This window comes from Triticum dicoccoides, chromosome 3A, assembly GCF_002162155.2.
Source record: "Triticum dicoccoides isolate Atlit2015 ecotype Zavitan chromosome 3A, WEW_v2.0, whole genome shotgun sequence".
NCBI classification, from domain to species: Eukaryota; Viridiplantae; Streptophyta; class Magnoliopsida; order Poales; family Poaceae; genus Triticum; species Triticum dicoccoides.
Genome location: NC_041384.1, coordinates 202,825,676 through 202,851,308, shown reverse-complemented (window position 1 = coordinate 202,851,308; position 25,633 = coordinate 202,825,676).

Sequence of the window (25,633 nt, the reverse complement as noted above, 5' to 3'; positions counted from 1 at the left end):
CAAGCACCTCAGTAGAGAAAGCTAAAAGTGATTGTCATGATAAGGCGAGAGCTGGTCGCTGTTTGAGAGGTCTCGAGTCCCTAAAGACTTATGCCGCTTAGAGCGAGGAGTCGGCTTTGTCCGGCTTAAGGCATGTATAGCGCCCCGAATTCGGCCTTCCGAATACTAGGGGCTTCGCCAAAATTTCAAATTGTAGACTTCTATGGCTAAGTAAGAGTGATAAAGCATTATAGTCCGATTGCCTTGTTCGTTGTGCTGTGAACCTCCCTCGAAGGACCCAACAATGGGAAAAGAGTGCTCAGATTTATCCCAAACACCCCAGCACTCGTGGCATGGGGGCAGAAGTCGACGACTGGCCATCTCTTAGATTTAATAAACAGCCGCACAGAAGGTAATATTTTAAATTCAAACAAGCGTTGCATAGCGCATATGAACAAGTTTTCATAATACAGGATCACACGAGCAAGTTCATTCAAAAATTACATCCTTCGCACACTCGTCCGCCACAAGACGGGAACCCTTCAGGACACCTCATAATACATTTCGGGGTGGCGATGCTCCTTGCCCTGCGGCGGCCCCTCCTTCACTAGCTTCTCGGCGTCCATCTTGGCCAAGTGCACCTTCGTACGGCCAAAAGCCCGGCATGCACCTTCGATGCAGACGGACCGCTTTATGACTTCCAGCCGTGGGCAGGCATCCACAAGCCTCCTCACTAGGACGAAGTAGCTATTGGGAAGGGAGTCGCCAGGCCACATCCGGACTATAAGGCCCCTCATGGCCTGTTCGGCCGCCTTGTGCAGCTTGACCAGTTGCTTCAGCTAGCGCTCACAGGCATCAGGTGTTTGGTCCAAGTATACCAAGACCAGAAAAACTTCTCCGTCGAGCTTCCCTCCTCGGTGTGGTAATACTTTGCGGCATCCAACACGCTGTAGGGCAAATCTGCGAATGCTCCTGGAGACCTCCAGACTCGGGTAAGTAATAAGTAATTTGCTTTCACATGCTTGCTTTGCATAATGAATGCCTTACCGACCGCTATCTTCCTCATTGCCTCAATTTCCTGGAGGGCCTTTTGGGCTTCAGCCTTGGCATGCTTTGTGCTCTCGAGGGCCGCGGAAAGCTCGGACTCTCGCGTCTTCGAGTCAAGCTCCAAAGTATCGTGTTTCTTCACGAGAGCCTGGAGCTCTCACTACTAGGAAAAACCCTAGTAATAGCGCGGGTTTTGGGGCTATTAGCAGCGCGGGCAGCCGAGCTACCAATAAGGCGCTACAGCTAACTATTAGTAGTAGTGCGGTCTGTACACGCGCTACTACTCTGGACTGTATCAGCAGCGTGTTTTCGGAACACGCTACTATTAATTAGATGTAGCTATTTCCGTGCCCGCGCTACTGCTATATCTTTCATCATTTCCCTCCGTCTTCCTACCCTGTTTCAGCTTCAATAAACAGCAATTTCCAGATACTAGGTACTACTAGATATCAATTTCATAAAGCATTATAGGTACTAGGTAGTACTCCCTCGGTTCCAAATTACTCGACGTGGTTTTAGTTCAAATTTGAACTAAAACCACGACAAGTAATTTGGAACCGAGGGAGTACTAGATAATAATTTCATATATACTCAACATGCATCCTCAAGCAGTACAAGGTGATATCGACGACGATTATCATATGTAGTTCTAGATAATATCGACGATGATCATCATATGTAGTTCTACATGATATCGACGACGATCATCATATGTAGTTCTAGATGATATAGCCACACACACATGTAGTTCTAGATGATATCGACGACGATCATCATCCTCAAGCCTGGGCAGTGGGTGTTCCTGATAGTAATTAGGATGGCCTGTCCAACACGAAGATTCTTGCCAACGAGGAATCTCTTCCACCCAACCGAGTTTAAGTGTGTGCGACCGTCTGTGTCCATGCGGTAACTACAGGTGGTGACGGAGCCCCTTGCGGTAAGGCGTAGTCCAGCTGAGCCTTCTTCATCAGGCTCGATACCACAACTCACAGATAGGTTCTTTGGCAATTTCTAAATAAGAAAAACATATCAATTAATAAATAGCCTCGCACATACTCTTGCAAATATATTTCTATTAAGTCTAGATTTCTACACTATCAAAAGACACAGTACTACGCATTTGTACTAACTAATCATGAATTCTACTAATAAGTATATGTGGATTATCTACACTATTAATAGTTCATTGGATTCTACACTAATAAGAGCATGTGATTAGACTCTACACTAAAGCATATCATCGACTAGATTCCACAAAGCATATCATTGGACTCTACACTAAGCATATCATCGGATTCACTAAGCATATCATCGAATAATTTGCATTTGTAAGTATAACTATAAAGCATATATATATATCATCAAATTACTACATGTAGTACGTATAACATACAATTTAATGCCCTTCGACCATGGTACTTTTCAGGCGGGTCACGAATGGCACCCCGACAAAGTCATCCCATGGCGGAATTATGTCCCATAGGTTGCACACCTCCTCCTCGCTCAGCCTCATTCTTTAAGCTATGATTGCTTCATTAAGTGGGTTCTCATCATCTTCATCAAGTGGGTCCTCATTATCTTCATCATCTTCGTCATCTTCGTCATCTTCCACCAGGTTGAGATAAATGACAGCCAGCTTCGGTCTTTCTGCTCTGAAGGAGAAGTTGATCAACTCACCACCAGTAAGACGCATGTGGGCAAGGAAATGGGCCCATCCATCTCCTCGAATCTGTGACATATTGCATCCTTTCTCGACCTCCATAGTGTACGGCCCCTCAGGAGCCTCAAATGTCACAGTGTCTCCTGTCAGCTTGTTGAATTTCAACCTCACATTGCATGGGACGATCTGTGTAAAAAAAGCAAAATGACACAATGCAGTAATGCCAACACTAAAAATAAAATAGTTGTTACATTTCATCTAATTTCTTACCGCCGCATGACGAAAACTCGGCTGGAAGTAGATGCCAAACAGCTTGCCAGTTGCAAGGCTGCTGGTGCACCTTGACTTGCACAGTCGACATAGTGGTGGTGGTGGTGGCGCCATTTTCCTAAAGCAATATGAGCAAAGGATCAACGATTCACTTCATAGGAAAGAAAAACAGTAGCATGTGATATTTTTGGTTCTTCCGCGAGAAGCAATTTTATGGACAAAGCATTTCAGTGGCACCTATTGCTGAAAAAACTTTTCACAAATATCTACCAAATAAGGGTACCAACTACCAAGATATTTCATCTCATCTGGCCCCTATTGCCTAGGATAATTGATTAAAAAAACAAGTGGCAAATTTAACTAAAATGGCACCTACATTTTGCCAAAAAATAACTTATTACAAAAAAACAAAAGCATCTACCTATCCATGTACAGAAAAATAACAATAAAATGGTGCATACTAAATCAACTAAATCAACTAGCCTACTAAATCCACTAGCATACTAAATCAACTAAATCAAAATGTTCTAAATCAACTAAATCAATTAGCCTTCTATATCAACTAAATCAACTAGCCTACTAAATCAACTAAATCAAGATGTTCTAAATCAAGTAAATCAACTACATACTAAATCAACTAAATTAAAATGTTCTAAATCAACTCAATCAACTAGCCTACTAAATCAAAATGTAGCAGGGCGAAGGGGTTGTGGATGGAGGAGGGAGGAGGGAGAAGGAGGGGCGACTCGAGGAGGGAGAAGAGAGTAGGACGGAGGAGGAAGACGGAGCGAGGAGGGGCCAGCCGACAGCGAGTGGAGGAAGGATGAAGAAGGAAGGTGGAGCAAGGAGGGGCCGGCCAGCGGCGACTAGAGGGAGGACGGAGGAGGAGGTTGGTACCGAGTCCAGCGAGGAGGAGGAGGTGGCGGCGGCGCAGATCGGAGGAGGGGCAACAGGGGAGGACCGGCGTGGGGGGTTGAGGGGGAGATCGAGTGAGTGTGAGTGTGAGTGGATCAGATAGGTCGGAGAGTGGGGCAGATGGAATGGCTTAGCAGTAGCGCGCTATAGCAAAAGGCGCTACTGCTAAATGACCTAGCAGTAGCGCCTTTCACAAAGAGTGTGCTACTGCTATGTGTCAGCATGTAAAAATAGACATCAAAAATACATTGATCATCAATGATCTTTTTGTGTACAATTTGATTTGTCAATATGAGTCCTCACCAGTTTAGGAACTGCTAAAGACTCATATTGCGGCCACAAATTTTACACATAGAGTTCAATGAAGACCAAGTTGTTGTGAATGTTTGAGAAGTAACATATTTAAGGTGGTACAAACTCTCTTCACGAAGCGAGGTGGGACTAAATTTTTTTTAGTAAACTTAGCAGTAGCGGTTATTGTGTAAATGCGCTACTACTATGGTCCCTAGCAGTAGCGCTCTTCATACAAGCACGGTGCTGCTAGAACTAGCCTCGCGGCGGCGGCGTGGCAATTATAGCAATAGCGCGTCTTAGACTGGCGCGCTACTGATACATTCATTTCAGCAGCGAGGTTTGTGTGCGAGCGCTACTGCTAGTTAGCAACAGCGCCTTATTTTAAAGTGCGCTGCTGGTAAGATTCTGTGTATAGGCTTTTCCCTAGTAGTGTCTTGCTGCACCTCGCCCACCCGTGCCTCTTGTTTCTCCCGCTCGGTGCGCTCCTTCGCCGCTTTGTATTCAGCCTCGGACAGCGCTTGCTTCTGGGTCGCCACTTTGGTCGTGGCCCCTGGCACATCCATGATGATCCTGTCATTTTGCAACCACATCTTTTATATATATATAGACAAGGTATTACTTACCTTTGTTCTCCTCGAGCTGCCTCTTGGCAAGGCCGAGCTCTTTCTCGAACCGCTCGAGGTTCTGCTTCAGCGCGGCAACCTCCACAGTCAGTGTGGTAGAGGTCAGCGACGAAGCCTGCATACGCATACAGACATACTTATATTAGACTCCTGTAGATATTATTTGATCCTCTATTTGGATTTTCTTTGTGAACACCAAACAGAGCATCAGGGGCTACTGTCTATGCGGTAATATTTTCCTATATTTTAAATACTTACCTCAAAGCCTGTTAGAAGGCTGGCACATGCCTTAGTCTGTACGCTCTTGGCGGACTGAACCTTCTTGATCACCGCACTCATAATAGTGCGGTGCTCTTCGTCGATGGAAGCGCCATGAAGCGCTCCCAGGAGGTTGTCCGGTGCCTCTGGATGGACAGAGGTCACCGACATGGGTGGCTTGCCCCTCTTGGAAGGGGGCCGCCTCCCGGAGTCCGGAACCACTGGAGGTTCCCGCGCGGTCTTCGGCTGAGGGCCGAACTTGGAGCCCTTGGGAGTCTTGCTCACTTTGCCCCTGGAGTCCGGAAGGTCGCCTTGAGGCGCCTCCGGGACTATCTCCCCCCGGCTCGGTGCCCCTTGAGACAATACCTCGACATTGTCTGTAGGGCAAGGAGAGGAGGCGGTTGGAAGTGTATCACTATTCATATCCGACAAGTGCAAGGAACCGCCCGACGAGGATACGTTGATACGGGCTCGGGGCGGACTGCATAATCATATTCGACGTTAGGAGAAGCAGTGCAACAAAAGTATGCTATCAGTTAGTCTGGTATTCGAATACTTACGACTTCACTAGGGGCTTGGCCCTGAGTAGCCACTCGTCTTCACCATCGGCGGCGGTGGTGGAACAGTCCGGAAGGAGAGTCCTTCCCTTCTTGGACCCTTCGGCCTCCCCGGTTGGGGCGGCCTTCTTTTTCTTGTCTCCCCCGACTAGAGGGGGGAATCTTCATCTTCCTCATTCTCGTTTTCAGGGGAGGAGTGTGTCTCGGATTTATCGGACGATGTGTCCGATACCACCTGGCGCCAGGAACTCTTTCGGGTTCCCGTGGCCTTCTTCTTGGTCTTCTCCGGCACCTCATAAGGAGCCGGAGTCTGCATCTCCGTCAGGAGAGCGTCTGCAGGGTCTTCGGGCAAAGGGGGGACAGTTAATCTTCTCCGATGTCTCCACCCAGTCCTGTCAAAGGCATGGGAGCTCAGACCCCGCACATGGTTAAGCTATGGGAAATAAATACCCTACCAGATGTACAGAACTTACCGGATTCGCAGGGGCTTCGCGCTTAGCCCGCAGTCCTCGGTAAGAGAAGGGGGGACCTCGGAGCCCTTGAACAGCACCTTCTAGACGTCCTTATGTGTCATGTCGAAGAGCTCGCGTAGAGTCTGGTGCTGGGCCGGGTCGAACTCCCATAAGTTGAAAGCCCGTTGTTGCCAAGGGAGGATCCGGCGGAAGAGCATGACCTGGACTATGTTGACAAGCATAAGTTTCTTGCTTCTCATGTTCCGGATACACTTCTGGAGTCCGTCCAGCTCCACCGATGAGCCCCAGGACAGACCCTTCTCCTTCCAGGAAGTGAGTCGCGTGGGGATTCCGGATCAAAACTCGGGGGCCGCCACCCAGTTGGTGTCGCGCGGCTCGGTGATGTAGAACCACCCCGATTGCCACCCCTTTATGGTCTCCACGAAGGAGCCCTCAAGCCATGTAACGTTGGGCATTTTGCCCACCATGGCTCTACCGCATTCCGCTTGTTGGCCGCCTACTACCTTCGGCTTGATATTGAAGGTCTTCAGCCACAGGCCGAAGTGGGGCCGGATGCGGAGGAAAGCCTCGCACACGACGATGAACGTCGAGATGTTGAGGATGAAATTCGGGGCCAGATCATGAAAGTCCAGCCCATAATAGAACATAAGGCCGCGGACGAATGGATGGAGGGGAAACCCCAGTCCGCGGACGAAGTGGGGGAGGAAAACAACCCTTTCGTAGGGTTCCGGAGTAGGGACGATCTGCCCCACAGCTGGCAGCCGATGCGTAATATCTGCGGCTAACTATCCGGCCGCATGTAGTTTTTTGATGTGTCCCTCCGTGACGGAGGAGACCATCCACTTGCCTCCCGCTCCGGACATGTTTGGAGAGAGTTGAGGAGAAGGATGTGGACTTGGGCGCTGGAGCTCGAGTGCGCGAGAATGGATGAGCAAGGAGGAAGAAGGCGTGTGTAGAAAAAGGTGAAACCTTATCCCTTTATAAGGCCGGACGAAACTATGCGCCCCCACCAGCCTGGTAAAACTTGCTTATCCCCCAAGCGTCGTAATTGATGGCGCGGTTGGGTTAACCACGTCCGTATTGATGGGAATCCCGTGATAAGGGGACACGATCTCTGCTTCGATAAGACGTGCCAAGGAAACCGCCTCGTGAAACACGCTGAGATAGGTTATGAAAAACAATTCGAATAAAGACCTGGCTGTGGTGTGATGTCACACTACGGGGTACATCAGCAGATTAGATTTGTGGAAATATTATTTTCTCTACGGTGGTATGTGGAACTTGTTTTGCAGAGCCGGACACGATCCTCGTGTTCAAAATCTTCTATGAAGTATTCAGAGGAGGAACCCGCCTTGCAAAGCCGAAGACAATTTGCACGCCGGACTCATCGTCATTGAAGCCTGGTTCAGGGGCTACCGAGGGAGTCCTAGATTATGGGGTATCCGGACAGCCGGATTATATCCTTTGGCCGGACTGTTGGACTATGAAGATACAAGATTGAAGACTTCGTCCCGTGTCCGGATGGGACTCTCCTTGGCGTGGAAGGCAAGCTTGGCAATACGAATATGTAGATCTCCTTCCTTGTAACCGACTCTATGTAACCCTAGCCCCCTCCGGTGTCTATATAAACTGGAGGGTTTAGTCCGTAGGACGAACAACATACAATCATACCATAGGCTAGCTTCTAGGGTTTAGCCTCTCTGATCTCGTGGTAGATCAACTCTTGTAACACTCATATCATCAAGAACAATCAAGCAGGACGTAGGGTTTTACCTCCACCAATAGGGCCTGAACCTGGGTAAACATCGTGTCCCCTACCTCCTGTTACCATCAGCCTTAGACGCATAGTTCGGGACCTGTCGTGGGTTTGTCACGGTAGATGTCCTTGTGAAAGGACTTAGTCGTGGAGCCATCTCTACGGGTTAGCTCAAAGGGGTTAAACCGGACAAGGGGACATCGGGAGTTTTATACTAGTTCGGCCCCTTCAAGGAAGGTAAATGCCTACGTCTAGTTGTGATTGGTATTGCTAGGGTTTTGAAGGCCATGGAGCGAATCTGCTTTATCTGGCTCTCGAGTTGTTGTCCCTAAACCGTTGCCGGGTCGTCCCTTTATATACATAGGTTGACACCCGCCGGGCTACAGAGTCCCGAAGCCGGATCAAAAAACGTCTCCGGTTTGGTCTCTATCCTTCCTATCTTACAATACAAGTTACATGACTAGGTCGGTTTACATTTACAGGCTTTAACCCGCCTTTGGGCCTTGGGCCTTTGTAAAGCGCCATCATCCTTGCATCTTCATGGGATTCTAATCTTCAAGGAGTTAACCCGGCTATGCAAGGCCGGTTTACATCCAGTAGTAATATACCCAACATTAGGCCCTATATTGGTTTGAACTTGTTCATGTCAATCTTCTACACTTAGAAAAATTCCTCCTTCATATCTTCACCTTAATCTTGTAAACCGCCGTGACATCATACTTCAAGATTATGATAAACCACCCTGACGTCATCCATCTGTTGAAGTCGAAGATTACCTTCATTTAATGTGTATTCAGTCACCGAGGTGACACCTTTATTAACTTATCCATTTTTGAGCTCCTCGATTCCCGCACTTTCCGTTTCATCGCTCCGCCTTATAAATAGGGGTAGAGGACCCCTTTATTTTCCTTCCTCTATCCTTTCCTTCCTTCTTCTTCCTTGCGACGTCTCCGCACAGGAGCGCCGCCGTCATCGTCCAGCATCGCCTCTGCTTCACCGTCGGCCGCCGCATCGACCTGTTCGCACTAGAATTCCGCATCACCCCTCCGCTGCTTCCGCAACCGCAGTAAGTCCTTCCCCCCTTCCTTTCTAGATCCATTAGGGTTTCCCTGCTCCTCGCGGTTCTTGAAGTTCATCAGAGCTTCTGGTGCTGTTCTTCCTTGGCCTAAAGATGAATACTTCGTACTTATCATATCCCTTGACGTGATTAATCTTCTGTTACCCTCACAAATCCTTATGCGCAAAGAACTGTTGTAGTCCTTCATAAACTATTTCGGGTCTTACCCTTTTTAGGTCGAAATATTTTGCTTTTCGGTCTTACCTTAGATCCGAAATTTATATATATCTCTGTGAAATCTATTTCTCCTCACACCAACATAAGCGGTTTAACTTTCCATAATCAATCTGTACCATTAGCCCTCTGATAAACCGGAGGAGCCCTTTGCCTTCATAGTTATACTCCGGTTTAACAATGTCTGAGTACCCCTCTCCTCGTATTACCTTTTTTCCCTTATTGTATTGGTCTCCGGTTTATGCCATTTCGCATATCAGTACGTTTCTTACTCCATTGTATCTTGCATATCATCATGCGTGATTTATAAACCGGCCTTTCATTTTCAGCTTGTTTTATTTTGCAATGGCCAAACAATTCACTGCTTGCAACTGGGCTCATTCCCGGGTCACTGAAACTCAGCTGAATGAGATGGTTAGCATCGGCTCCTTGCCTAAGAAAACTGAAATTAAATGGAGAGTTCCAGGAACAGAAAATCCTCCGACCCCAAGACAGGGTGAGGTGGTGGTCTTTGTTGACCACATAAGCCGTGGCTTCAAACCACCAGGATCAAAGTTTTACCGGGATGTCCTTGCCAATTTCCAACTCCATCCCCAAGATATTGGGCCAAATTCAGTATCCAACCTATGCAACTTCCAAGTCTTCTGTGAAGCATACTTACAGGAAGAACCAACTGCAGAACTGTTCCGGGATTTCTTTCACTTAAACCGATGCACGGAGTTTGTAAATGGCCCTAACACAGAACTTGGTGGTGTCTCGATTCAAAAGCGGAAAGAAGTTTAATTTCCTCATGCCAAACATCATAGCCACCCAAAGGAATGGAATCAAACTTGGTTTTATTGCAGAGACACTTCGCCTGAAGACGAAAATCCCCTTCCAGGCTTTCGTGATCACCGGCTTTCCAATACCCATCCGATGCCGCAATGCTTGAGCTCCGCTGAAAGGGCGAAATATGCCCCTCAACTCGCCAAACTCCGGGCCTTTATGGCCAATGGTTTAACAGGTGTGGATTTCGTGCGCTGTTGGATATCTTGGAGCATCTTGCCTCTAAGTCGGCGTCCCGGTTTAATGTGTGAATATACCGGTGAGGTTGACGACCCTCAACGCCATTGCAACCTTCAATTATCTGATGAAGAAGTCACTGAAGGTGTAAAGAAAATTCTGAATGAATCGGAATTGGCCTGTAGTCAAACCAGTTTGAGTCCCTTCTATGCCAAGAACAAACCGCCTGCTGTAAGCATTATACTTCCTTTTCATCTTTAATATTTTTATCTTGCGCAACCTGTAATCCTTCTTCTGTGTATGTATGTATAGGGTGATGACCCCTTCTAGAAATGAAAAACCGTAGAAAAAGTGGTAAAACCAACTGGGGACAAAGCGGTCAAACCATCTCGCCCAAAAACCAAAGCCATCAAACGAACGTCAAAACGGAAAACGGCTGACCCGATCAACATGGAGCTTGATGATGACACTGATGATCCAGAAGTTGAGGTAGAACTTGACTCACTTGGCTCTATTTTCATGCATCTCATTAACAATGATCTTCCTCAGGAGGACGCAGAAGCTAGTCAAGCTGATGATGTAGAGGTAATTATCCTTTCCTTCGGTTCAGACTCTATGCCAACACAAAAAACCCGCCAAGCAGTCCGGAAAGTAAGCTTTTCTCATCCTCTTTCTCACTTGGATCCAATATTTATTTTGAAGACTCAGCAGCATGAAGCTCGCCGGACAACCCGGCACAGTGGCCAACAGGTCACTTCAGCTGGTTTTCCTGATACCCCGGTTCGGAAGCGCCGGTCTGAGGTCTCCCCTTCTCCTGACCATTCTTACCCCAAGGCAGGTTATTTCAGACAACCTCTTAATCCATCTGATTCAAATTATCAGGTGACACCTCCCTCATCATCTGGCGAGTCAACAGCAACTCAACTCCCTCGTCAGAAAACTGTGGCCGGGTAAATTGTAAAACCTTGTCCTTTAATGCATCATAGAACTTTAATAAGATATTAATCCTTTTATATTTTTGTTTGCAGGGCCAAAGCCAGACCCAACAAGAAAGCTCGGGTCACCAATCCGCCCGAAGACCCGGCCACTTTTGAAGAAGAACCCAGAGGTGAACCGGAACAAACTTGTGAACCGGAGGGCCTTCATCCTGAAGCTGCCTCTGGTGAACCGCCCCTTCAAGTGCAAAACACCGATGAACCAACTGACGCTGAACCTGCTGCACCTGACGTTGAACCGACAGAGCCAAACCGGGCTAGTCCAGTGAGAAATGCTGTTACTCCATTATCACCAGCCAAACATACTGAAAGTCAAGGAGACGATGTTATCATTACTGGAATGGGCCATAGCTCTCCTGGCCATCCCGTCATCTTGGCCCAACATAGTGCCAAAGAAGAGCAAGCTGCTAAGGAAAAAGGCAAGTGGAGCAGCGATTTATCAAGCTATGCTCATTTCAATGCTGAAGAGCTTCACTCTGGCTTCTTGAACCGTCTGCACTCAAACCGGGACTATGAAGCCGGTTTGGTGAACTTGATGAAAGAGCGATATGAGGTAAATTTGTCTCCCTTTGTTTATTGATTCATAGCTGAGACAGTAGCTCAAGTAGCCCCCAAGGGCCGTTTTATGATGTTAATCATAAACCGGGTCTTTGTAACCAAGACTCATCTTTTAACAATTAGATACCCTTGTGTAGCATAGCCCCCAAATGCCGGTTTAACTGGGCAAGTTAATCCGGGTTTTAATCCATGCATCCACTTTAGAATAGACGCACATTAGCCCCCAAGTGTCCAGGATAATGCTTGTATTGTTCTGGAGACTTGTATGAAAAGCAGCACTTTAAAGCGAACAGGCATTAGCCCCCAAGTGTGAAGTGCATAACTTGTTATACGCGTTGTACTTAGAACATATATAACATGTTGCTTAATAGACCTTCAATGTTGCAGGCTGAACTGAGAAGCAAAGATGCCCGAAACTCTGACTTGTAGGAGAATGTAAAGTCACAACAAGCAGAGGCTGTGAAATCCAAAGAGGAGCTGACCCAAGCCCTGGCCCTAATGGAAAAGCTGAAGGAAACTTTCACCAAAGACCGTGCTAACTGGGAATCCGAAAAGTCCGGGTTAACCAAATAAGCTGAAGACGCTGAGGCAGCCCTGAAACCAGTTGTAGATGAACTAGCTGGGTTGAAACGCCAAATCAATGCTATGACTTCTACTATCTTTGGTAAGTGTCTGCTTATGTGTTTTGCGCAAGTCAATGGTCCTTATTACTGACCAGAATGTTGATAAAAATCTTTGGCAAGCACTCGAATCGCTCATCTTGGTACAGACATGCGGATGAAGCTCAAAGCGGCATATACATTGGTTGAAAAGTTGTACTCTGGGTCTCAGCGGGCTATTTGCACAGTAGCTTACAACAAACCGGCCCCAACTTTGATTAAAGAAACATTTGAGAAGTTGGCCATGTTACCAGCCCGTATTGCCGAATTGAAGAGGGCAGCTGCCAGGTCCGGAGCTTTAACCACACTTATTCGAGCCAAAGCCTGGATTCCAGACCTTGAAGCTGATGATATCATTAAAGGATACCCAGGCGTGAAGGAAGATGGTTCAAACTTTGATAATGATGACCTCCAGCGGCTGACTAAACAGATGCGGCCAGTAGCCAGCAAACTGGCTGATGATACAGACTTGTCCCATTTTCAACCGGTTTATGACGCTGAAGGGAAAAGACAGCCAGCCGACATCCATGAAGTCGAAGAACTTGTGCCTCCGATTCGTAAGCACACTTATGCTCCTGATATTAACCCCTCCAATCTTATCCATGAGGAAGCAGTATTTCAAGCTTTAACTGGAATCGATTGGTCGACGGTTGATTTCCAGCGTCTGGGGAGGGATGAAGAAGTGCCCACACCAACTGACCCTCAACCATCAAACCGTCCAGACGAAGAGTCCTAAACCGGTCGCCAGTTTACTGGCCACTGTGTGCCGATCTTGTGGAAAACAATTATGCCATTGGAGCCACTTTGAAAGCTTCTTGTAATAGGATAGCCAAAACACCATTATTTGCCATGCCATCGAGCATGTTTTATAATGCCTCATGACAACTTTTGCCACCTTTTGAGATATATTTATACATAACCCATGATGAATTGTGTTCCTGGGTACAACAACTTAAAAGTATCTAGCGGTTTACCGCTAGACGGGTCATAATGTCCAGGAAGTGCACAATACATAGATGAAATAATGGAAGTGTTTGTACAAAAAGCAATATACATAACATACCTCATTGGTTGACCAACGGTGTATACGGCAAAGGTGTTAATACCAATCCGGAACATTGATAACACCATCTTTGTAATGTCGGTCAATATGTTAAACCGGACCGGGATAACTACCGGGTTTTCTTTATAACACTGGTGATTTAGTCAAACCAGACCGGGTCAATAAACACCGGTTTATAATTGATCATGTGCCGACAACTTGTAGTTGAAAAGCAAGCCGGGTCAAGGACGCCGGTTTATCCAAAAAATACTTATGAACTTCAAAAAACTCAAAAAGGAAAATATGCAAGGCTTTTTACGAGGTGCCAGGCTCCAAATTGAGGCTTTTCATGGGCTGCCAGGCCTCTGAGTTAAACCATTTAACAAAGCCTTTTAAGATGGGCCTCCAATTAACCAATCATCGTTTTAACTTTGACAAGTTCAGGGTCTATAAAAGATTGACATGTCAAAAGTTCGATGGGTCATACCAGGATTACCTGGACAGGAGTGGCTTACTTGATAAAGGCAGCTTAACCCAGGTTTTTAGGTGAATACACCAGGCTTCCAAGTCGTGGCTTGATAGCCAATTACAAGGGTCCTTTCAAACTCTTTGTTGCTTTGCAAAAAGAGCCCCCAAGTAACTTTGTGAGCTGTGCTCAGTGTGTGCCCATGTTTGAGTCTATGCTTTGTGCAACACTCTCTTTGGCTCCACATATTGTTCTTGTGTGGCCTAAATGCCTATCAAGAGGTGTAGCTATGGTGTGATGACAACCAAGCCCCCTAGTGATATCCCTTCGTGGTTTTAAAACCAATCAAGAGGTGTAGCTATAGTTCAAATATGACCAAGCCCCCTAGTGATTTTCTTTATATTAGTGCAACTGCTAAGACCGGATTAATAGAAACTCCGCTTTGTCAGTAAACTCGTATAAGCACACACAGGATGTAAAAAGAACAGATACCCCGCTTATAACGGAGGCTCCGGTTTATTATATGATATATACACTGTCATAAATATGTACAGATGAAGAGCTTATGGCTTCAAGTATAGTAAGGCCGAAGGAGAGCTATGTTCCATGGCCGCTTGGTCTGCTCCTCCAATTGGCGTGAGTCTTTATGCTCTCGAACATCAATGAGGTAGTAAGACCAATTGTGTAGATTTTTGCTGACCACAAAGGGCCCTTCCCAAGGCGGGGACAACTTGTGCATATCAGTCTGACCCTGGATGAGCCGGAGCACCAAATCTCCTTCTTGAAAGGTTCTGGTTTTAACCCGGCGGCTGTGATAACGTCGGAGATCTTGTTGATAAATCGCCGATCGTGCTGCTGCAAGATCACGCTCTTCATCCAACAGGTCCAGAGAATCCTGACGTGCCTTCTCATTATCAGTTTAAACATAAGCTTTCACACGGGGCGAGTCATGACGGATGTCACTTGGAAGAACGGCCTCCTCTCCATAGACCATGAAGAAAGGCGTGTAACCCGTAGATCTATTGGGTGTGGTGTTGATGCTCCATAACACACAAGGTAGCTCCTCAACCCAACAACCCGGTGTCCGCTTTAAGGGAACCATAAGCCTAGGTTTGATACCCCGTAGAATTTCTTGATTTGCCCTCTCTGCTTGACCATTAGACTGGGGGTGAGCCACCGACGCTAGATCGAGCTGGATGTGCTCACGTTGACAAAATTCTTCCATCTCCCCCTTTGACAGGTTAGTACCATTATCAGTTATAATGTTGTGTAGAAAACGAAACCGGAATATCACTTTTTTGATGAATTGAACCGTCGTGGCTGCATCACACTTGTTGACTGGCTCTGCTTCCACCCATTTGGTGAATTTATCAACTGCTACTAACAGGTGGGTATTTTTGTCCTTGGATCGCTTGAAAGGTCCAACCATATCAAGCCCCAAGTCACAAACGGCCACGTTATTGGAATCATCCTGAACTCTTGAGCCGGAATGTGTGCACGGCGGGCGAATTTTTGCCACCCGTCACATCTCTTGACTAAATCCTCCGCATCAGCATGTGCTGCCAAACAGTAAATTCCGTGGCGAAAAGCTTTAGCAACCAAAGATTTTGAACCGGCATGGTGAACGCAATCCCCTTCATGGATTTCTTGTAAAATCTCACAACCCTCTTGAGAAGAAACACAACGCTAAATTCCTCCTGAAACGCTATAGCAATGTAACTCCCCGTTGAGTATGGTCATGGACTTGGAACGCCGGATTATCTGTCGAGCCAACATTTCATCGTCTGGTAACTCACCCCGGTTCATGTAAGCCAGATATGGGATTGTCCAATCCGGTATGGTATGCAAAGCTGCCACTAGTTGAGCCTCCGGATCAGGAATGGCCAAATCTTCTTCGGTTGGCACCTTGACTGACGGATTATGCAATACATCAAGAAAGACATTTGGCGGGACCGGTTTACGCTGGGAACCAAGACGACTTAAAGCGTCTGCCGCTTCATTCTTCAACCGGTCTATATGGTCCACCTGATAACCCTTAAAGTGACCAGCCACTGTATCCACCTCTCGTTGATATGCAGCCATGAGTGAGTCCTTAGAATCCCAAGTGCCAGACACCTGTTGAGCCACTAGATCTGAATCACCGAAGCACTTAACCCGGCTTAAATTCATCTCCTTAGCCATCCGAAGACCGTGGAGCAAAGCCTTATATTCAGCTGCATTGTTAGTACAAGGGAACATTAAACGGAGGACATAACAAAACTTATCACCTCGTGGGGAAGTTAGTATGACTCCAGCCCCTGAGCCCTCCAACTGTCTGGACCCATCAAAATGAATAGTCCAATATGTGTTATCTAGTTTCTCTTCAGGTGCCTGTAACTCTGTCCAATCATTGATGAAGTCCACGAGTGCCTGGGATTTGATCGCTGTGCGGGGTATATATTTGAGACCATGAGGTCCAAGCTCAATAGCCCACTTGGCAATCCGGCCAGTTGCTTCTCTGTTTTGAATAATATCTCCCAGAGGAGCTGAATTGACCACTGTGATGGGATGGCCCTGAAATAATGTTTAAGCTTCTGGCTTGCCATAAACACTCCATACACCAGCTTCTGCCAATGCGGATACCTCTGCTTTGACTCAATGAGAACCTCACTAATATAATAAACCGGCCGTTGAACCGGATATTCCTTGCCAAGTTTCTTGCGCTCTACCACAATAGCTACGCTAATAGCTCGGGCATTGGCAGCCACATATAGTAATAACGGCTCTTTATCGATCGGTGCTGCAAGCACGGGCGGTTCAGCTAGCTGCCTCTTCAGATCCTCGAGTGCTTTATCAGTTGCCTCGCTCCAGACAAAGTTATCTGTTTTCTTGAGCATCTGATATAAAGGGATGGCCTTCTCTCCAAGGCGACTGATAAACTGGCTCAAGGCTGTAATCTGGCCGGCCAGATGTTGAACATCATTGATACACGCCGGTTTAACCAAGGATGTAATTGCTGAAATCTTTTCCGGATTAGCCTCAATGCCTTTGTTTGACACCAGAAAACCCAAGAGCTTCCCTGCCGGGACACCAAAGACACACTTCTCCAGATTGAGCATCATCTTGTGAACCCGGAGGTTGTCAAAGGTTTCTTGCAAATCGTCTATCAATGTTTCCTCCTTTCTGGATTTTATCACAATATCATCCACATGTGCATGAACATTGCGCCCAATTTGTTTATGAAGGCAATTCTGAACACAGCGCTGATAAGTTGCCTGGGCACTCTTGAGTCCAAAGGGCATGGAGACATAGCAGAAGGCTCCAAAGGGAGTTATGAAAGTTGTCTTCTCCTGGTCCTAAACCGCCATTTTGATCTGATGATAACCAGAGTAAGCATCCAGAAAACACAAACGGTCACAACCTACCGTAGCATCAATTATCTGATCAATGCGAGGGAGAGCAAAGGGGTCTGCAGGGCAAGCCTTGTTTGAATCTGTGTAATCCACACACACACGCCAAGTGCCGTTTTTCTTGAGAACCAGCACCGGATTAGCCAACCACTCTGGATGAAAAACCTCTACAATAAACCCTGCGGCCAACAAACGGGCTACCTCTTCACCGATAGCCTTACGCCTTTCTTCATTGAAGCGGCGGAGAAACTACCAGACCGGTTTAAACTTAGGATCAATGTTGAGTGTGTGCTCAGCGAGTTCCCTCGGTACACCTGGCATGTCAAAAGATTTCCATGCAATGATGTCCCGATTCTCACGGATGAACTCGATGAGCACGCTTTCCTATTTGGGATCCAGGTTAGCGCTGATGCTGAACTGTTTGGATGCATCGCCAGGAACAAAGTCAACCATCTTAGTATCTGTGGCCAATTTAAACTTCAATGCCGGATCGTGTTCCATAGTTGGCTTTTTCAAAGAGGTCATATCTGCCGGATCAACTTGCTCCTTATAGAATTTCAATTCTTCCGTAGCACAAACCGACTCAGCATAAGCCGCAACACCTTCCTCACACTCCAAAGCGATCTTTTTGCTTCCATGTACTGTGATAGTGCCCTTATGACCAGGCATTTTAAGCTGTAGGTAAACATAACATGGCCTCGCCATGAATTTAGCATAAGCCGGCCGTCCAAACAAGGCGTGGTACAGACTTTTGATTTTTACCACTTCAAACGTCAATGTATCTGACCTTGAATCATAATCATCTCCAAAAGCCACCTCTAGGGCTATCTTGCCAACAGGATATGCAGACTTACCTGGCACCACTCCATGAAAGACGATATTTGACGGTTTAAGATTCTTATCTGTCAACCCCATACGGCGGAATGTATCATAATATAGAATGTTGATACTACTTCCCCCATCCATGAGCACTTTAGTAAACTTGTATCCCCCAACTTGAGGGGCTACCAATAGAGCTAAGTGACCCGGATTGTCAACCCGGGGTGGGTGATCCTCTCTACTCCACAAAATGGGTTGCTCAGACCAGCGTAAATACTGAGGTATTGCCGGTTCAACAGAGTTTACCGCCCTTTTGTGAAGCTTCTAATCACGCTTACACAAACTAGTAGTGAAAACATGATATTGTCCGCTATTTAGCTGCTTGGGATTGCTCTGGTAACCCGACTGCTGGTGTTGCTGTTGATTCCCCTGATGGTTGTAGCCTCCCTGGTTGCCTTGGTGCCCTTGATTGATGTGTCCGGTTTGGTTGGCTTGAAACCCTGAACCGGAACCACCACCTCCATAACCCGGCCCGTGGAAACCACCTCCTGAACCGCTGGGCGGGCCATTATCATATTGGAACATATTGGAATTCTTAAAATCCCACATGATATAACAGTCCTTCCAAAGATGTGATGCTGGCTTCTCCTTTGATCCATGCTTTGGACAGGGCTGATTTAACAGGCGCTCCAAATTGGGGCCTGAACCTCCACCCCTCTGGGGCTGCTTGCCCTTACGGCGCTGGCCATTCTCCTGAGCATTGGTGTTACCAACAAAGTCCAAGCTGCTATCGGCCTTGCGCTTACTGCTGTTCCCATGGCCTACCGGATTATGCTCCTGACCCTTGGCGTTGTCGTTCTTTTTCCCTTTCCCCGATTTGTCCTCCTCTGAATCCGGGTCCTTGGTATTATCTGAATCGGCGTACTTAACCAAAGCGGCCATGAGCATTGACATATCATTGCAGTGATGTTTGAGCCTTCCTAATTTCTGTTTGAGCGGCAGGAAATGGCAATTGCCCTCTAATGTTAACACTACGGTTTCTGCATTGATACGATCTGATGAGTGCAAAATCGCCGAGACCCGTTTGACCCAATGGGTCGTGGACTCCCCTTCCTCTTGGACACAAGCGGCCAAATCCACGATTGACATTGGCTGCTTACAAGTATCTTTGAAGTTCTGGATAAACCGGTGCTTCAATTCAGTCCATGATTCGACGGTGTTGGTTGGTAAGCTCTTCAACCAAGTACGAGATGTTCCTTCCAACACCATTGTGAAATATTTAGCACACACTGCCTCATCCACATCTAACATCTCCATTGCCATCTCATAGCTTTCCACCCACGCCTCTGGTTGCAAATCAGCGGTGTAATTTGGTACCTTGCGAGGTCCCTTGAAGTCCTTGGGCAGTCTCACATTACGCAAAGTGGGGGTGAGACACGGCACCCCTAAGGAACTGAACACCGGACCTGGCTCTACTGAAGCGGTAGGGTGAACCGGAGTATGTTGTCGTGCTCCGTGTCGAGCTGCTAACTCGGCCTCCTGATGCGCGCGGCCATGGTCCACAACATCCTGCGCATTAGCACCTCCCCCTGCCGGGTTGTTTCCTCGTGGTGAATTTCGGCGACGCGCTCTACTAGACACAGCCGTTTCGTCCTTAACGTGTCTGCTATAGATCCGGCTTGGACGGGGAGTGGAATTAATCCTTTCACGATTGTGTGAATATGCCTGCTGTTGATTTAGCGCTGTTTGGAGGAGATCCCTGGCCCGACGTGCTTCAACCGCAACTGGTGACTCGCCGTCGGTTGGGAGGGCCGCCAGGCGTGAAGCGGCGGCCACAATATTGTCCAACGGGTTGGAATAATGCCCGGGAGGTGTTGGTACATACTGTGGCACAATGTTGTTCTGGCGAGGCGGGTCCATCGTGCGCGGTTGAACTGGCGATCCTGTTCCCGGTGCCTCCCCCGGTTTAGTATGGGTTGATTACCAGCTCCTGCTCCTGGTGTGTTGAAGAGATTTTGTGGCTCATAAACCGACGGGAGACGCGATCGGTACCTTCTTCTCATGACTTCCTCTGAAGCATTCTGATCCAGCCTAATCCGCTAGGCCTATGCTTCCAATTCAGCCCATTATGCAGCCATCCTAGCATTCTCTGTCGCCAGGTCCGCTTTAGCCTGAGCTATTTGATCTTTCACCTTTGCAATCTCCGCATTGTGCTGATCCCTGGCCGCTGCATCCACCTCCGCGGCCATCAACGTTGCCAAAACGTCGAACAAATCAGACAGGACTTGGGCTGGAGGGGCGCAGAGCTTCCTGCCCCTGTTGGTGTGGCCGTTGTTGAACCGGAGAGTATTGTTGCGGCGGCCGATGAATGAGGCGTTGATTGTGTGCCGGCCATGAAGATGGCAGCCCGGTTTGGCAGATCAGGGGAATCCGGAATACTATTTCCCTCGGATCCTCCATCAATCCGGCCGTCCTGCAACTGATAAAGCGATTCGGTCTCTCCAGAAGACTCGTCATCAGAACAGACCACGGTCTCTCCATCGGACACTGACCCATCCTCGTATCTTGCTCCATGGATGACGCCTACGAAAACATGCCTTGTCACGGGCTGAACCGGCGAAGAACTTGCACGCCGAGCCATTTCGATGATGTTGGTGCAGATGTCCGGCTCAGGGGCTGGTTCGCCGACCTTGCCGATGAAGACGTGAATCCCACCGAAGGGGACCCGGTACACGTACTCGATTCAATCGGCCTCGGGACCCTATCCTGCATTGTCGATGTAGACCTTGCCGCGACGACTCTTCGTCATTCGGCCCACAACGTATCCCTTAAGTCCATCAAAAATCTGCCCTTCAAGAACTCAAAACCATCGTGCGATAGCCCCACGGTGGGCGCCAACTGTCGTGGGTTTGTCACGGCAGATGTCCTTGTGAAAGGACTTAGTCGTGGAGCCATCGCTACGGGTTAGCTCAAAGGGGTTAAACCGGACAAGGGGACACGGGGAGTTTTATACTAGTTCGGCCCCTTCAAGGAAGGTAAAAGCCAATGTCTAGTTGTGATTGGTATTGCTAGGATTTTGAAGGTCAGGGAGCGAATCCGCTTTGTCTGGCTCTCGAGTTGTTGTCCCTAAACTGCTGCCGGGTCGTCCCTTTATAGACATAGGTTGACGCCCGCCGGGCTACAGAGTCCCGAAGCCGGATCATAAATGTGTCCGGTTCGATCTCTATCCTTCCTATCTTACAATACAAGTTACATGACTAGGTCAGTTTACATTTACGGGCTTTAACCCGCCTTTGGGACTTGGGCCTTCGTAAAGCGCCATCATCCTTGAATCTTCATGGCTTCTAATCTTCGTGGAGTTAACCCGGCTACGCAAGGCCGGTTTACATCCAGTAGTAATATCCCCAACAGGACCCCTACCCGAGATCCGCCGGTTTTGACACCAACACTCGACTTGTCGCAAATAGTTTTTGACAAATTCAAGGAGTTGACTACGACGAGACTTTCTCACCCGTAGCGATGCATAAGTCAGTTTGAATCATGCTAGCAATTGCCGCATTTTACGATTATGAAATCTGGCAAATGGACGTCAAAACTGCATTCCTTAATGGATATCTTAAAGAAGAGTTGTATATGATGCAACCAGAAGGTTTTGTCGGCCCTAAAGGTGCTAACAAAGTGTGCAAGCTCCAGCGATCCATCTATGGACTGGTGCAAGCATCTCAGAGTTCGAATATATGCTTTGATGAGGTGATAAAAGCATATGGTTTTATACAGACTTACGGTGAAGCCTGTATTTACAAGAAAGTGAGTGGGAGCCCCGTAGCATTTCTAATATTATATGTAGATGACATATTGTTGATTGGAATTGACATAGAATTTCTGGATAGCATAAAAGGATACTTGAAAAAGAATTTTCAATGAAAGACATCACTGAGGCTGCTTGTATATTTTGCATCAAGATATATAGAGATAGATCAAGACGCTTAATAGGACTTTCACAAAGCACATACCTTGACAAAGTTTTGAAGAAGTTCAAAATGGATCAGTCAAAGAAAGGGTTCTTGCTTGTGTTACAAGGTGTAAAGTTGAGTAAGACTCAAAGCACGACCACGGCAGAAGATATAGAGAGAATGGAAGTTGCAAGGTGTAAATTTGATTAAGACTCAGCCATAGGTTCTGTGAAGTATGACATGTTGTGTACCAGACCTGTTGTGTGCCTTGCCATGAGTTTGGCAAGGAGTACAATAGTGATCTAGGAGTGGATTACTGGACAGCGGTCAAAATTATCCATAGGTGCCTTAAAGAGGACTAAGGAAATGTTTCTCAGTTTTGGAGGTGATAAAGAGTTCGTCGTAAAGTGTTTAGTCAATGCAAGCTTTGATACCGTTCCAGATGACTCTGAGTCTCAATCTGGATATGTATTGAGTGTGGGAGTAATTAGCTAGAGTAGCTCCATGTAGAGCATTGTAGACATAGAAATTTGCAAATTACATACGGCTATGAATGTGGAAGACCCGTTGACTAAACTTCTCTCACAAGCAAAACATTATCACACCTTTGCACTCTTTGGGTGTTAATCACACGGTGAAGTGAACTAGATTATTGACTCTAGCAAACCCTTTGGGTATTAGTCACTTGGAGATGTGAACTATGGGTGTTAATCACATGGAGATGTGAACTATATTATTGACTCTAGTAAACCCTTTGGGTGTTGGTCACATGGCGATGTGCACTATGGGTGTTAATCACATGGTGATGTGAACTAGATTATTGACCCTAGTGCAAGTGGGGGACTGAAGGAAATATGCCCTAGAGGCAATAATAAAGTTGTTATTTTATATTTACTTATTCATGATAAAGGTTTCTTATTCATGCGAGAATTGTATTCATCGGAAACTTAAATGCATGTGTGAATACATAAACAAATACTGTGTCCCTAATGAGCCTCTACTAGACTAGTTGGTTGATAAAAGACGGTTAAGGTTTCCTAACCATGGACATGTGTTGCCATTTGATAACGAGATCACATCATTAAGAGAATGATGTGATGGACAAGACCCATCCGTTAGCATAGCATATTGATCGTCTAGTTTATTGCTATTGCTTTCTTCATGTCAAATACATATTCCTTTGACTATAAGATTATGCAAATCCCGGATACTGGAGGAATAGCTTGTGTGCTATCAAACGTCACAATGTAACTGAGTGATCATAAAGATGCTCTACAGGTATCTCCGAAGGTGTTTGTTGAGTTGGCATAGATCGATATTAGGATTTTTCACTCTGAGTATTGGAGAGGTATCTCTGGGCCGTCTCGGTAATACACATTATAAGCTTGCAAGCAAATGACTAAAGAGTTACTTACAAGATGATGTATTACGGAACAAGTAAAGAGACTTTCCGATAACAAGATTGAACTAGGTATGGAGATACCGACAATCGAATTGAATGAAATATGCCCTAGAGGCAATAATAAATTTGTTATTTTATATTTCCTTATTCATGATAAAGGTTTATTATTCATGCTAGAATTGTATTGATCGGAAACTTAAATACACGTGTGAATACATAAACCAATACCGTATCCCTAGTATGCCTCTACTAGAATAGCTCGTTGATCAACGATGGTTAAGGTTTCCTAAACATAGACATGTTTTGTCATTTGATAACGGGATCACATCATTAGGAGAATGATGTGATGGACAAGACCCATCCGTTGGCTTAGCATTATGATCATTCAGTTTTATTGCTATTGCTTTCTTCATGTCAAATACATATTCCTTCGACTATGAGATTATGCAACTCCCAGATACCGAAGGAATACCTTGTGTTATATCAAACATCACAACGTAACTGGGTGATCATAAAGATGCTCTACAGGTATCTCCAAAGGTGTTTGTTGAGTTGGCATATATCAAGATTAGGATGTCACTCAGAGTATTGGAGAGGTATCTCTGGGCCCTCTCGATAATACACATCATAAGCTTGCAAGCAAACAACTAAGGAGTTAGTCAGAAGGTGATGTATTATGGACCGAGTAAGAGACTTGCCAGTAACGAGATTGAACTAGGTATGAAGATACCAACAATCGAATCTCGGGCAAGTGTGTTGTCATAACGGTTCGACCGATAAAGATCTTCGTAGAATATGTAGGAGCCAATATGGGCATCCAGGTTCTGCTATTGGTTATTGACCGGAGAGGTGTCTCGGACATGTCTACATAGTTATCGAACCTGTAGGGTCCGCACGCTTAACGTTCATTGACGATATAGTGTTATATGACTTACTAGATCATCGATGGCGCACATTGTTGCGCCCATCTATTTCTACAATAGAATGTTAGGAGCTTACATAAGTATATGGACACCGAAATTTACATAAATATATGAAGCTGATAATTTATTACAACATTTTCAATGTGCTCATATGGCTTAGTCGGTATTGGTCATCAGACTTTTACTCTCTAATTGTTCTATTTCTTATTGATGTCTTCTAAACAATTGCAGCCTGCACCCAAAAGGTGATATTGTGTAGGCAACAAGGAACTAAGAAGAAAAATTCGTCTTGACGATAAATAAGATATTACAGAATGGAAGGTTATAATAAGACAATTTTCATTGACACTAAAGTCAAGATAAAATTTTGATAAATAAGGGAAGCTATCTCAATTGGAACATTGTCTGGTACATGATGTGTGTGTCGATTTGATTTTTTACATATCATTTGTGATGCTATTGCCAAGAAGAAAACAGACTCCACCTCACATGTGTTATATTTGAAAGAATACCGAGTCTTACAATTAAGGACATGGCCTTGTAGAGAATAAAATATGGATTTCTACTTGACAATAAAATTGGATATTAGAGAATGGAAGGATTCCAATAAGACAATTTTCACTAACACTAAAGTAAACAATAAAATATTGATAAATAAGTGCAGCTATCTGAGTTGGAACATTGTCTGGTCTACATGATGCAATTATCGGGTTTTTTCCCTATCATTTGTGATGCTACTGGCATGTAGAAACAAACTGAACCTCAGATGTGTTATATTTTGTGTTTGAAAGAATAACCAGTCTTACAGTTAAGGAGAGAGCTCTGTAGGGAATGAAATGGGGAGCTAACAATGGTAAGACAAACTTTGTACTTGGTGAACCCATCTTTTGGACATAATTGAAAGATTAAGCAAGGGGTGTGTGAGAGGACATAATTTGCATACCTTGAGAAGCTGCAGTGTAGCTACGCTTAAAGTATGCCAAAAAATGGTTCCTGTTGGTCTTCAATTACTGTGGCACTTTATAATATATGTCAGCCTCTTAGAAAAATGAGATATTGTATATGACCACAATAAAGCTTCACTGGTAGACTCAGAATATTGTAGGCTTGATTCAACAAAGAACTTAGTACATGCTTTGTTGTACAAACATTGACAGAGATTATGTCACCATGGAAGCTACACTACACAAAAGTAACATAATCAACTTTCTGAATTACACAATGGTCATGATCACCTCAGAAGTGTTTTTTCTGTATCTCTTTGTGCCATTTTAGTGCTAGCAACACTACTTAATCAGTTTC